Source organism: Sebastes umbrosus, chromosome 10, assembly GCF_015220745.1.
Source record: "Sebastes umbrosus isolate fSebUmb1 chromosome 10, fSebUmb1.pri, whole genome shotgun sequence".
NCBI classification, from domain to species: domain Eukaryota; kingdom Metazoa; phylum Chordata; class Actinopteri; order Perciformes; family Sebastidae; genus Sebastes; species Sebastes umbrosus.
This window is the reverse complement of record NC_051278.1, coordinates 23,601,031-23,616,147: the sequence shown is the minus strand read 5'-3', so window position 1 is coordinate 23,616,147 and position 15,117 is coordinate 23,601,031. Positions and strand designations below refer to the sequence as shown.

At 41.0% G+C, this 15,117-nt stretch overlaps 1 protein-coding gene across 9 annotated transcripts in view; it reads left to right on the top strand.

Annotated features, from left to right (window-relative positions):
- The window catches only part of LOC119495340 (protocadherin-15-like), a 306,048-nt gene that overhangs the window by 46,864 nt on the left and 244,067 nt on the right, over positions 1-15,117 (top strand). For 4 of the 9 annotated variants that reach the window (XM_037781702.1, XM_037781703.1, XM_037781706.1 and 1 more), the window contains exon 1: positions 14,184-14,496. The exons of 1 other annotated variant lie outside the window; for it this stretch is intronic. The gene's annotated coding sequence lies outside the window, so the exon portion shown is untranslated. Of the gene's footprint in view, positions 1-14,183; positions 14,497-15,117 lie in introns of those variants that run through there. 4 more of the 9 variants (XR_005208451.1, XR_005208452.1, XM_037781707.1 and 1 more) reach the window with 3 other exon arrangements.

The window sequence follows — 15,117 nt, the reverse complement described above, 5'->3', positions numbered from 1 at the left end:
AGGTTTAATGCTACTCACACAAAGTTACCCTCTCCACTGCAGAACAGCATGAAACTGTATCTTGTTAAATTGTCATTTTAATAATTAAAATATGTTTATTTCACAATGAAAATAAAAATAAAAAGGTAATTTTAAAATCAGGAATTTAGTCAAAAATGTATTTAAAGGAGCTAAATACGGGATTGGGAGCATTTCTGTTGCCTCTCAATGGCTCTCAACATGATGACTGACTTGACTATGACTTGCCCCAAACTGCATGTGATTATCATAAAGTGGGCATGTCTGTAAAGGGGAGACTCGTGGGTACCCATAGAACTCATTTTCATTCACATATCTTGAGGTCAGAGGTCAAGGGACCCCTTTGAAATGGCCATGCCAGTTTTTTGGAGCATTATTTAGCCTCCTTTGCGGGGTTGGAACCAATGGATTTCTTAAGTTTTGTAGTTTTATATGATGCCCATATCTTCACTCTAGCTTTAAAACTGAGCCTGCGACAACCTAAAAATCACAAATTGCGTTTAATTAGTTAACTGGTTATTATAACATTAACTTTGACAGCCCTAATCTTTACATAGCAAATAGTTGTTTGCTGCTATATTAATGCACTGGATATCAAATTTACTGCCTTTAATGTTCTTTTTCATAGAAAGCTACAAAAACAACCTTTTTTGCAAAGGATTCTAGCCCGGCCTTTATCTTCTACATTCCTTTGGAAAAAAAATACAATGCATCTTCACAGTCTTGTTTTGGAGTATGTATTGATTTGCACTTAGTGACAAAAGCTCTTTGCACAAACAAACTGTGACACCAATCAGCGTCCTCACAAAGCCCTGAATGTAGCACCTAATTGATCATTAGTTTGCACAAACTGTCAAGTTTTGATGGATAATAAGCACCTAATTCGATTTCCATCCACTTTTAAAGTTGAAAGTCTCCGCTAGCCTGTTACAGAAGTCAACTGCTCTTCTAGTTGCTAATGGACTCTCTGGAGGTCTGGTTGCCCCTGGTCATGAAAGTAATAACCTGTGGTAGCTGTCAAAAGAGCTCTCTCCCCTAAGGTTGCCAAGGTGCACTCTGAAGAGGAGGAGAAAAGGCAGGCAGGGGGGTAAAAAAACAGTAAGAGGGAACATTTTCATTACAGTCCTCAGTGTTGGTTTCTATGACCGCTGGGATTCCTAGTAACATCTCTAGCGCTAGTTCCTAGTAACAGCTCGTCCCCATGTGTTCCAATTATCAAACCACTTTAGCTTCTATGCCCATGTGCGCAGCCCAAAACAATCATGTCTCATGAGTATATATGCTGTCACACAGCCGTAGGGCAACTGCAAGAAAGAATTACAAAGCGCATTACGGAAATAACCTTGCAATTATTTTCGTTTCAGTTGCAACCAGTTGTAATTATACGCCATAGTTTTACACAGGGGAGAAGGTAGATTGAAGTTCTTGCCGGTATTACTACCACACCCTTCATTGCTTCATGTTGTTCTCCTCCCACTCCCAGCTTCACGAATCCCTGAACGCACACATTCAATTTTTGAAATGCCTGTATGATGTAGAAAGCAATTAGAAACACAACATATTGTATAGCAAATTATGTATTTTAAGAATAATTTCTGGATGTTTGACAAACTTTCGTTTTAAATTAGAAGAAAATTACCACTAAATTCATTGTTTACAAGTCCTGTGTGTGTTTAGGAAGTAAAGATGAGCATGCACATCGTTATGCCAGCAGAGTCGCAGAGGTTGTATAGTTTGACCTGCTGTCCGTGTTGTTGGAATGAAACTGAACATCCTGCAGCATCATGACTTATCATTTTACTTGGGCGATTTTTGCAAGAAATGACTGCCTGCCAAAACCCCACAGCACTAAATATCAGACAGTCAGCTGCAGCAGAAGTTGACGTTTGCCAGCATGTAGGCTAACTAAACAGTTTTGTAAAAACCTGCAGAGCGCAGACAATGGTGCGTTCACATGTTCCTCAGATGGTCCCATTTCCCGAGTTGGGACGTCATTTTTCCAACTTGGCTGTGTTCGTGAGCTTTAAGTCATAATGTGGAAACAACATGAACGCTACAAAGAAAATGTGTTGTATTTATTGCTTAAACAACCTATCAGCTGTTTTTGTGTTGTTGTTGTCCAGACTTGAGGCGGCGTTTACATGAATTTTTATTGATTTCATATCATTTATGTATTTATTTGACAGGGACGGAGCATGTTAATGAACATAAGTATAAGATAAGGGATGTAAACATGCAAGAGCTAGCAAGAGTGCTAATTTTCATCCTTAGTCCCTAAGCAGTCGGGATGTCATTTTTCGGATTATTCCGACACCACATGAATGCAGTACAAATGCCTCGCAATGTTAATGAAAGTGAAAGATTATGCGTGTACAAACAAACAAACAAACAGACAAATGGAGCCAAAAACATAACCTCCTTGGTAGATGTAACTTACTGTGTCTTGACCTAACATAAGCTGATGTGTTTCCTTGTTTGGAAATGCGATCGTGATGGGTTGGTGTATGTGGGTTTTGGCAGCTGCTATAAACTCTTCCAGGTACCAAACTGGCACTGAATCTTTTACTGGTAAGGAGTACAGGCCCGTACCGGCATACTTTCACCCCTGGTTATATACTGTATACATACATACATACATCCAATTGTCTTACCAAGGCCTGCAAATCAAGACAAGAACAATTACCTAAAACCTAATCAGTATGGAAACAAGAGTTCTGAAGCAGTAAGCAATTGAAGCAGTTGTTGATCACTTGCAGCTCCTACCGGCCGGTTAAGAGTAGGGAGGTGTCAGCAGTCAATGACAGAATAAAACAGCCAATAAAATATATTGTCAATAAAATATGTTTTCTGTGTGAATCACTGCAACCACAAGAGGTCCTTTAGCATACAGTCATAAATAAACACAACAGATATTAGTCTGATGGGTCCAGTACTATGCGAGATTAGCCGTGGACAGATGATCGAATACATAATCTCCTGGTGGAGATAATAATAAGCCCTTTTCACAGCAGCCATTTTGACATGTCATTGCAGGGTAAACACAAGTGTAATACACAGCAGATATTTCCCTCAGGAGTTGTACCGGAAACCAAAACAAAGCTAAAAGGAGAGTTAATATTGGACTTGTATTTGTGGCCAGAAACACAACTCAATGTTAATGTTGCTCAGAAACTGCTGGATGTGTAATATTTGCTAACAATCTGACCATATTAACTTAAAGGGTGACAATATGTCAGTGTTGTGTTCACAGCTTGTTACCGCCAAAGAGAATGAGTTATTGCAGGTTTAAAATCTCAAGACATGTGTATGCAAGGCTAAGCAAACTGCTGCATGTGCAGTGGGCAACTTTCGGGTTTGAAAAGTGAAGCCAATGCGGAAGTGCCTTATACTTGCTTTTTTTCTAATAGCCAGCAGGGGGCGACTCCTCTGGTTGCAAAAAGAAGTCTGATTGTTTAGAAGTCTACAAGAAAATGAGCCTACTTCTCACTTGATTTATTACCTCAGTAAACATTGTAAACATGAGTTTATGGTCTCAATCGCTAGTTTCAAGTCTTCTTCAATACAGCATGATGTTCATTTAGTAAATTATGGTTCCATTTAGAGTCAAATAGACCATAAAGCAGGGGATGCTTTAGGGTGTGGCTACCTTGTGATTGACAGGTTTGCTACCACAGCATTGTCTGGTCTGGGAGTTATCCCTGTTTTTTTTTGTTTTTTTAACTTTAACCCTTTAACAGTGTGATTTCAGTTAATTAAATTTTAACTGTAATCTTTTTGGTCGCCTAAAAATTTCTTATTCAGCGTTCGGTTGTACTAAGCTCCACCCTTCCGTGTCACTTCTGGTTGCAGGGGGGCGGATGGGCTGTTGGAGAGCCCCACTGCCATGGGGAAAAAACTGTTTTTGTGGTGTGAGGTTTTGGTCCTGATGGACCTTAACCTCCTGCCAGATGGGTAGCTTTGCTCATGTTGTGCACTGTTGCATCACTATCCACACTGTACAGATTTACCACACTGAAAGCCTTTTCACACCAAGGATGATTTCTCATGCAGAAAATAACATATAGATTGACTTGAGGTCTGTACTATAAATACTTGCAAAGTGGCTCAAATCTGGATAATTATGCACATTAAACACAGTTGAATAGGACATTGTCAGATCAGCTCTTAGATTTAAATTCACATTCTTGCATAGAGCATATTTCCTACCTCAGTGAGGAACAGGGAAACACCACAACACGGCGTTTTGAACAAACTAGTCACAGTTATTTTTAAATCCACCCCCTGTGCAGACTTAAGCCCATGGATATTCTATGCTAAAGTGGTGAGTCAGCTGCATGTCTCTGGCCTAACAACCCCCCCGTACCCCCTCTCTTTTATTTTGGTCAGAATAACGGTTGAATTGTAAACTCAAATCTTTTCGCTGTTAACTGTTTAAAATGTTCAGATTATCAACACTGGTTTTCTTCAAGTAGCAGCATCAGCTTCCTCTTCGACTCATCCTTACACACCTGAGTGTTTATTCGAATTGGCAGGTTACAATAGGACAGAATTGTCTGTATTGATGTTTTTGTGCTCCTATTATCTCTGGGAATGATAGCTATAATTTTTCGGTTCACCTCCTCTCCATGTGTCTTTATTTCTTACTCCCTCTTGTTCACTTGTTTTCTTTGACTTCTCTTACTCCCTCTCTCCCTCTCTTACACACACACACTCTGTCTTGTTGGCTTTCTCTGACCTCCCTCCCTCCCTTCTCCCTCTCACTCTCTTGCTTGCTCGTCGTCTCAGTTGCTCTGACCTCTCAATATCACACAAGCTGTCAGTGCCAAACTATGAATGTCCCTTGACACTTATTCGACTCAGACTCCCTTCGGCATTTCCATTTGCACAGAGCCAATTTCAATTTTTATAGCGGGTCTGGTGGGGGCTAGTGTAAAGCCTGCAGTCAGAATAAGCCAAAGTTGAACACAGAAACAAGCACCCTGAGCAAAAAGTGTGTCGTTGTGTGAACGCCCGCGTGTGTTTGTTTCCTCGAAATGATGGCTCACTCAACCATGGAGGCTATCTGAGCCCACCTTTTGGCAATTATATCATCCGATCTAACTACCCACCATCCTCGAAATAGCTTGACAAGTACAAATATTGACTTGTCAAGTGCATTCCGTGGACATTTTTCTTACTTTTCTGTGATAAATCAGCCTAATTTGTAACAATAATCTTAGGGAGATAATTGACATGCTAATGAAGACTCACGGCAGAGAGGTCACCGTTGGGAGTGCATTGGTGCTTTTGATCTGTTCAGAGCGGGCTCTCTTTCAGCACCACGGACAGCATCAAATGCCTCACTCTGTGTGGGAGGCTGCTTTCCGCCCACATCAGTGTAACCCTGGATAGCTAATGACACCACACACACACAAACTCACCAGTCAAGTGTGCAGAAGTATTTGTTTTTGATGGAAATGTTGGTTGGAGCTCTGGGATTTATTTCTCAGTTATGGACCTTTTGCAAAGCACAGTTCTAAAGTTGCAGCTCTAAAATTTTTAGAAAAGTACCGATATACACTGATCAGCCATAACATTAGGTCAGCATGGGCACCCTGACCGGCCCGCGGCTACGCAGCCCCATACGCAACAAACTGCGATGCACTTTGTGTTCTGACACCTTTCTATCGGAGCCTGCATTAACTTTTTCAGCAATTTGAGCTACAGTATCCCTTCTATTGCATTAGACAACACGGGCCAGCCTTCGCTCCCCATGTGCATCAACGAGCCTTGGGTCTGACACTGTCGCCGGTTCACCGGTTTTCCTTCCTTGAACCATTTTTGGTAGGTCCTGACCACTGCAGACTGGGAACATCCCACAAGAGCTGCAGTTTTGGAGATGCTCTGACCCAGTCGTCTAGCCATCACAATTAGGCCCTTGTCAAAGTCGCTCACATCCTTACGCTTGCCCATTTTTTCTCGGTGTATTTTCCGTCTACGCGTGCCTTTCAAAGTAAATGCAGGGGTGGGCTCTCTTTTGGGGACTGCATTATGAAGTCCAGTTCACATGCCTCCAGAAGAAAATGTACTGGGAGAGGAAGAGAGAGAATGTGTCGCTGCACCGTGCTGTGCTCAAAAAGCAAGGCGTCCCTATCATAGCCTAGATTTTCCTCACACATGGTGTCACACGCATCAGCACGTCTGGAAGCTGTCTTCTCATCTTTCAACCTGTGGTACTTGATGCGATACAAAGAGAGAGAAGACATTTTCATATTTTTTAGTTACCACATTACCAACATCAACCTCTAAAAGAACAACCAATACACCACCTGTTTCAAATTGCTGCTATATGTACTTTATTTTAGGGATGGACCAATTGTGAAATTCTGGGCCGATACCGATGTTTGAAATGACAATTTGTCCGATACCGATGTTTTTGTTTATTTTGTTTTTTGCTGTTATTTATTCCCTTTTATGGGGGATGGACTAATGCACAGGCTGCATGGCATGGAAGATGTTCCCACTGTAACATACTGGGCGCAGCGTCACCCCTCATCTGGCTTCCCATCCAGACCACTGTGATTGTTTTAATAAATATTGTAAGCATTGTTTGACTGCTTAATTTTTCGTTGAAAATAACAACGTCCTTGTCGCTGACCTTTCTCCGAGACCATGTAATATTCCCACACAGCCAACTTTTTCTTTCTTTCAGCCCAGTCGCACAGCAGTTTGTGAAATAGTCACGAAATTGAATGTACTGATTTCGTGTACATAGACACAAATGTCACATTTTTTTCATGATGGTCAGCACGAAATCAATTCGTATGTAATCCACGTAATTGTGAACCGGGATAATAATAAAAAGAGCGGCGAACGGCGTGAAGGGAGGAGGTCAGGCTGGATGGGGGGGTCAAAAAACACAGGACTTCGCCCAGGAGATTGGTGTTCGTGTCAAGGTTGATTTATTGGCCAAGTAACTTCCGTAATTAAGTGACAGCACTTCCAGAGTTATTTTAACCCAAACCACGATCTTTTCCTAAAACTAACTAAGTAGTGTTGTCGCCTAATCCTAACCAAGTCAATCTATTCCTAAACCTTACTAAGTAGTTTTAATTTGGAAAGACTGGATCAGAAAGTGACACGTGCGTCACGTGTTGTTGAAAGTCGTGCTGAGCGTCACGAAAAAAAGGGAATTCGTGTCAGTATGTACACAAATCAAATAGATTTAATTTTGTGACTATTTCGCAAACTGCTGTGAGACTGTGTTACGCCATCATGCCAGAGTCGTGTCCAGCCAGTGGCTTCTTCTCCGAAATCAGCAGCTGGTTACTGTTGTCCGAGACCGACCGCAAATACCAACACAACATTAAAACAGCGCAAAATTGATGCAACACAACAGATAAACAACAGCCACTGCCATTGACGAATGTCATCTTATCTGGCGCATCTCTACATTATTTAATCGGGAAGTTACTTTGAGATTGAGATCCATTTTACAAGTGAGACCTGAGTACAGAGAAAAAATTAAATCTAAATAATAATGATAATGACATAGAAATCTACTTTAGTTGTTCTGGGAATTGTTCAGACCCAAATGCAGATGAAGTGATGAGGAGGCAGCAGGGAGATGATTTCAATGATTTAATGACAAAAAAATGACTGAGCTGAGAGTTATGTATCTCCACATGAGCTGCTTTGCAGACTTTTTGGGATGATAGCAGTATAAATACAGTCAGTGATTAAAGGAGAAGAGATTTTCAGAAAGAAAATGAGTCTAAGTGATCTTCTCTTGCTGCTTTCTTGGCATTGATTGTTTTAAGAGCTTCAGCAACTGAAAAAGGAAAAAGGACGGAGAGCAAACTGAGAGAAAGGTTTGAAGGCCCTGCTTCATTTAGCAGCGTTAGGTCAGTAGACTCTGGGCAGGCTTCTTCAAAGAGGTAGCCGGATCAATTGCAGGGCTAAGATTTGAGACTTTCAGCTGTTTTGCAGCTTTAGATCTGCGTGTGTCTGTGCATGTAGGTGCACGTGCACTCCTATGTGCGCGTGCACACTCCCGTGGGATTGCCTACGGGGAGCTCGCAGGCAGAAGATTTCAGGACTGAACAGCTGAGTGCATAGACACAGTCCAGGGAAATGACGCTTCAACAAGAAGAATTGTCCAATTTGTGGAGTGGAAAACCATATTCAAGATGAAACACGCCCTTTTTGTGGCACCGGTATCTTCTTGCTCTAGATTTCTCTCTCTTTCACAAGGCTTGTATCATCACCGGTGCTGCTTTGATGAGTTTGTTGACAATATGCTTTAAGAGCTCACCTTAAAGAGAAAAGCAATATTAAAAAAAAATGATTTTAGAAAAAAGGCATTCAAGGAATTGTGTTCATTTTCTGCTCATCCAAGTATGACCGGCACTCTCGTAGAATCGGACCTCTGAATGATTTATTGTGCGGTTCGTTCAAAGAATTCGCGTTCACTTGTACTTCCTTTCCAGATCCGTGTTGACTGCATGGTTGTTTGAATCTCGCAGTCGGTGGAATAAATTGCTACAGTGCTAAGTAATGCTGCAGATGCTGTGCAACCAATTACCCAAACATCTAGTCGCTCCTTGAAAACAAGTCATATTCAAACATTTTAATGATCCCAAAACCAATTTAATGGGTCGGCAAAACGGGTAAACAATGCACCTTCCACTCCAAAAAACAAACAAACGAATAAACGTTTTCTGCAGCCCGCAAACGTGAGACATGAAGGCATTCATTGAGGATAATTAAACCATCGCTGTCTGTCACTGCAGGGAGTTTACATCAGCGAGGCGAAATCAGTTTCTTGAGCTTTAAAGAAATGACTGAAGGTGGTGTATTAATGCAACATCACTAATAGGAATTATTTCCCCCTGAAGAAGTCTTGCCTGCTTAGCGATTGAACCCTCAACTGAATACGAATTAAGCCGTGTGCATCATTCATAAAGGGACCCCCGGGCTTCCCTGGTTGTACAGGAAAAAAAGGCACAAACATTGATACAACTTGGAGCATTCTCAGAAGAATACATGGTACCTCAAAGTCAACTTAACCGCTCCTGGTTAGACGTATTTTGCGTCTGCATAATTAGTTTTACAGAGAGAAAACTTGGACATTTCATTTGAATTATGTATTGCTCATCTGCCGCTGAAATGAACCTTTCTAATATAAAAAGACTGTTTCCATACTCCTTTTTATACAAACATTATTAAGATGGGCACACACACTGCAGATATTTGAAGAATGATATTATGAATAATAGAATATTGAAGAGTGGAAAGCCTGTTAATTTCTAGTTATGAGACTTTATTACATTGCCTGCAGTTATTGTTAAATTCCTTTCTCCATTATTCCTTTCTCATTTTAACTGATTAACTGATGCGCTACAGACATACACACCTGGATATGTATGATGTCTGTTTGGGCGATTTCTCACTAAGAAGACTTCATCAGGCCGCTGAGACGAGGCGTGTTCCCAAGAACAGCATATCCCTTAATCACTCTCCTCTGTGGAGTGTCTTCACTCCTGCCTGAACCCCTGGCCCCTCGTTTTCTCTGCAGCAACAGAGACGAGATGAGAGGGAGAATTAGTGCCGTGGCAGGGGCTGATTATTAGAGAGCTTCTGCTCAAAGCCTTCCTCATACCAAAAAACAAGCTGGGCCAAGTGGAGGTAGTGATGACTTAACCCGGATTAGCTCTGCATGCTCATCCAGGGCCTATGCATGCCAGTTAGAGGGGTATTTTTATACAAATTTTAGTTTAAATTTTCAGCGTGAATGAGACTTAATATGCAACCATCTTGCTTGTCTTGTATGGAGTGAAATTAGTCTCAAAATAGGTCACACATGTGTATTACATAATCTACAAATGAGAAATAAGATTTGTACAACGATTCGTGCCTTATTTTTGGCACTCACAAATGCGTGTTCCGATCCACACACAAATACCAATCAGTTTGACAAACACATGTAAAACAGTTTTCAGTGGATCTGTGTGGAGCTAGAGACCGTGAAAATACCCTCAAAACTCCACATGCAAATGTAACCTGATCCGGCAATTCGTGCACACAGCAAACTTTTCTAAAGCGAAAACTATCAGATCTGTGAAGTTGAAGGTTAAAAATCTTTACATGAAATATTAATATTTTTCAGGTTGTGATGTGTGCATTTGTAAAACTGTTTTACATGTGTTCAAATTGATCGGCATTCATGAGTGGATTGGAACACGCATATGTGAGCACCCAAAATTATGCAGAAATTGTTGTACACATCAACATTTTGCATTTGTAGATCATGTAATACACCTTTGTGACCATTTAGAGACAAATTTCACTCCATAGTCTTGCATCCTGATGTTTCTGATGTAGCATTTACACATCTGTTGCATGTCCGTCTTTGGCCTTACAAATCACCCAACAACAATAATAACAATAAAAACACAGCTACATTCTTTTGAAAAAAAAGTATTTGCTATCTCTGCCCGTCTCAAACCCAAACTGGCATGATACACTCTCTAATGAGCCTCGTGGTCTTCAGTTATACAGGGTGAAAAGAATCCAAGCGCATCCATTCAATATATACTGTGAGACACAGTTTAAAACTCAAAGTCAAGAGTGAACATCGATTCCAGTCTGAATTATACATGTCAGTAATATTAAGAGCAGTGGTTCCCAACCTTTTTTGGCCTCGGATACCCTTTCATCAACACTACATGTTGAAAAAATGTTAAAAAATTGATATTTTTGCAATGTTGTCAGGGTTTTAGTTTGGTCTCTCCTTATTTATTTTGTAGGCATGCTCTATAGAGATGGTAATGACGACCATAGGCTGTATATAAGAAGTGGACGTAGTCACCGTGACACCCATTGGTTTGTGGACTACTGTTTTGAAGACACAAGTTCGTCATTTTACCTGTCGCCATCTTGGTTTTTGGCCGTCGCCATCTTGTTTTTTTGCAACCAGAAGTGACACGAGAGGGTGGAGCTAAGTACAACGCTGAAGAAGATATTTTTAGGATGTTACAATTACCTTTCACAAACTGAAAACACACTGTGAAAGTCTAAAAGTTAAAGTTGTAAAAAGAAAACACGGACAACTCTCAGACCGGACAACACCTTGATAACAACTTGTCAGTCACAAGGTAGCCCTAAGGTCACGCCCTAAAGCATATCTTGCTTTATTGTAAATTTTACCATAATTTACTAAAGGAACATCATGCTGTATTTAAGACTTGAAACTAGCAATTGAGACCTTAGTTCTTTAATTGTTTATTTCTTTATTTGCGCATATAATAAAATAAAACAAAAGAGAAGAGATATACAATAACATAAATAAATGCATAGGTGGGTTAAAAAAAAAAAGGCTTGTAAAAGGAACCCACCTTACACTGACATTAAAGACAGCTGTATTCAAATTTACAAACAGACATACGTAAATATATCCAAAAGAAAGAAGAGAATACGATAGGTTAGGATAAAAAGATAGGAAGGAAAAAAACAAATACAAAAAAAAACAGGATGACAATAACAAATGTTTGCGCTGCTTTCATACACCATATACCTCATTTACACAATACTGTACTCTGTCAAGAGAAGTTGTTTAAGATTTATTTTAAAAGTCAGAAAAGAGGAGACCATAAACTCATGTTTACAATGTTTACTGAGGTAATACATCAAGTGAGAAGTAGGCTCATTTTCTCATAGACTTCTATACAATCAGATTTCTTTTTGCAGCCACAGAAGTCGCCCACTGCTGGCTTATTAGAAAGAATGGTCAGAGTTTAAGGCACTTCTGCATTGGCTTCACTTTTCAGTCCCGGAGGTAGCCCGCTGATGACGACCGGTCGGTCCGCCACTTTGTTCCAGACTTAAATATCTCAACATCTATTAGATGGACTACCGTGAAACATTCATGGTTCCCAGAAGATGAGCCCTGACTTTGGTGATCCCCTGTCCTGCTAAGCATCAGCATGTTGTCACCTTGTGTCGCTCATGTACAACACAATCTGTCCATGTTTCCCTTTGCAACTGCAGAAGTAGCCCTGGTTAGGAATCCCTGATTTATAGGATCCCATTTATGTAGGGTCACATTTAAACCGTCAATCTATTCAGCTGCTTTCATAACATCTATGCTGATTTTGATGACGCATGGATCCAAGAGCGCCAATTGAATTTCCATTCGTTTGGATGGTGGTTATATCCCTTTTTGCATGTAATTTGAGTTTTATTATGACTCCCTCTGTGGGTGTGTGCTTTTGTTAAAAAGTCTTAATAGATCCGGGCAAATTGTTCATATCTCGCCAAATTACATCTGCTGTTTGAGAAAGGTAATTTTATATTGTCAGGAGAATTGTCTGGATTGTTAACCGCTGTTGACATGTCCTTTGTGAACAAGACCCCACGCTGTGTCTCTTGTGGTTGTTATTGAATATTCCCTGCAACCTTTATTTGGGACTTATTCAGCACAACATCTAATTAGAGTATATTGATGGGGGGCTTTTTGTTGTTGGTTAAGCTGCACGGAAGAAAAGGCCAGTGATTGTTGCAAAGTGACAGGTGAATCATAGCTAGCTGCCTATTATTATTATTTCTCAGCTCCACTGCAATCGGTGCAGACAGACCAGACTAATGGATTTAGCTCTGAACTAATTGACGAGTGACAGTAAATAGCTTTTGTTGACCTTTAGTCAAAGAAACTACAGGTTCACTTGGTGAGAGGGTGGCACACGCTGTAATAAGTTATGGATTAGTTTGACCTTCATGACAGGGTTCGGTGACTTGTCTTTCCCTTCTTGTTTATCACATAGGAATGACATCCTGTTATGCCGGGTACACACTACACGAGAATCAAGCCGATTTTGGGCCTGATTCCCTCCTCCCGACAATCGTCAGGAAAGCCACGATTTTTTATGGACCAACTTGTTAATTAGTGGCAACAACGCAAGTGTTTCTTTGACGTCTGTCCATGACTTCATCCTTCCATACTTTATGAATTTTCAATACAAAGTAGTACAAAATCGCTAAATCTTCCTGCCCGTCGTCCGCCGTAATTGTTTACACTAAAGTCATATTTGATTGTGAGAGATTTTGTGAGATTTCCAGGTTTTTTTTTAGTCGCGACTCTTGTTATTCTTGAATGGAATCGGGTCATCGATCCCCCCTGTACATTGCACGGCAAACGAAGCTGAAATTCGGTCAGACTCTAAAATGAGTCGTGCCGCTCAAAATTCAAGTCAGATACGAGCTAAAATCGTACATTGTATGCCCAGCATTAGTGTGTGGTGTCCTGTTTTGGCCAAACCGTTGCTCACCACACACCCTACGAACAAAACTGTTAAAGCTGCACTGGGTAGAAATGGAGCAAATATGATTAAAAAAAAGTTATTTTTTATAAAACAGTCATATTTATCCTAACAGGAATACATGAGACAGGTAATCTGAAAAAAATGTGTGTCCTCCGGTGCTCATAATGGCATCTGCAAGGTTTCACAGACCGGAGGAAAACAACCAGTCAGAGCTGATCCGTCTTTGAGAGCCACGAGACTATTACTCGCGAATTCCGACCAAATGGTGAAACTAGGCAGCGCTGATAAAATACAAATCAATATTCTGTTACTGTAACGCCCATTTCTTGCATAAAATGTTTTCAGAAATATCCTGTAGTGTTCTGTTTATTTGTAAAATGACAAAGTTTGCAACCTGATGTTGAGATCAGTTTAAGAAATACCAAGCACCGCCCACCAGTCGGAGCACAGCCAATAGGAACGCTCTCTCTCTCTGAAATGACCTGTGATTGGCCAAAGTCTCCCGTCACAGGCTAGATTTTCTAAAGCCTGAAAACAAAGCCATGAGGAGGTGCAGAAGTCTCTCTCAGAACACTCTTGAATTATAATATGCTGAAAGGTTATTATGGATTTTGTTGCCTAATGATGCCCAAAACGTTCTGCCTATTGAAGCTTTAAATTTAACATAAAATGTTATTATATGTGGGGTCTCTCACATTTTGAAAATCTGTTAAGATTTGAAAATAAGTGTGGTGCCAGCCTTTAAATGTGCTGTATGTGCCTCAGGGGGCGGATGGATACCTTAGAGTTGGTCAGTTGCATATCTAGCAGATAATGATGCGGGTGGTGGGAGGAGGAGGAGGAGGAGGAGGTGTAACGGGGCTTTAGCCGGGATCACCTCTACTGACCGGTGTAATAAGATTAGTACCTGCTTCACACGTCATGACCAGAGAGAGAGAGAAAGAGAGAGAGAGAGAGGGAGGGAGAGACTTGAAGCGGGCAGCTCCATACTCACATTCAACACCAGGATACATCCAAACGGTGAAGTAGTTCCTTACGGTGTCGGACTACAGAGACTCTGTGGCTGCAGCCGCAGGAAGCTGCTGATGTGCCCGTGTGAGGAGGAGGCTCAGCCGGCGTTTGTGGCTCTTTTTCCCGTCTGAAGGGGATTTTTATTACGTACTTCTGGAGCCAAAACATGGTAAGACTATCGTTATTCATAGCCCAAATTCGGCTAATGTTCTCAGTGTGTTATTTGTGTATTTGACCACGGGATAGGAGCTTGCATTGCCAATATTTTTCCACCGTATCATGTCGGTTCCCGGCCGTGAAATGAGCAGTCGTACTACACCTCAACTCTGCCTCGCTAATCTCCGGAGGGGGAAGTTTTTCAAACACTATAGTGAGGAAAACCTCGACGAGTGCGTCAATTCAACCAGGCTGAGCGTCGACAGCTGCATTTCTTAGTTAGTTTGACTTTTGTATCTCGCCTCATATGCATATCAATAAGAGCATTTTATTATTGCAATAACTTCCCCCCCCGCCCAGCGCGAGGGGTGAGAGCGGTGCCACGCGCTGCAGGAGGCAACGGCGCGTGCCCCCTTCAAAAACTTCATTCACTCATAATATGATGGTCTATTCATAAGGCTCACAGGGCTATATTATTAAAAAGAAATGCAATTAATGATTGCAGAATCTATTCACTTTAAAAGTAAATTTCTCCTGCATGGTTGGAGGTTATATTGACTACACCACCAACTATCCTGAACAGCATTCCTGTAAGTGGTTCTGGTGTCTGAGAGATAAATTGGAGGCATGCTGC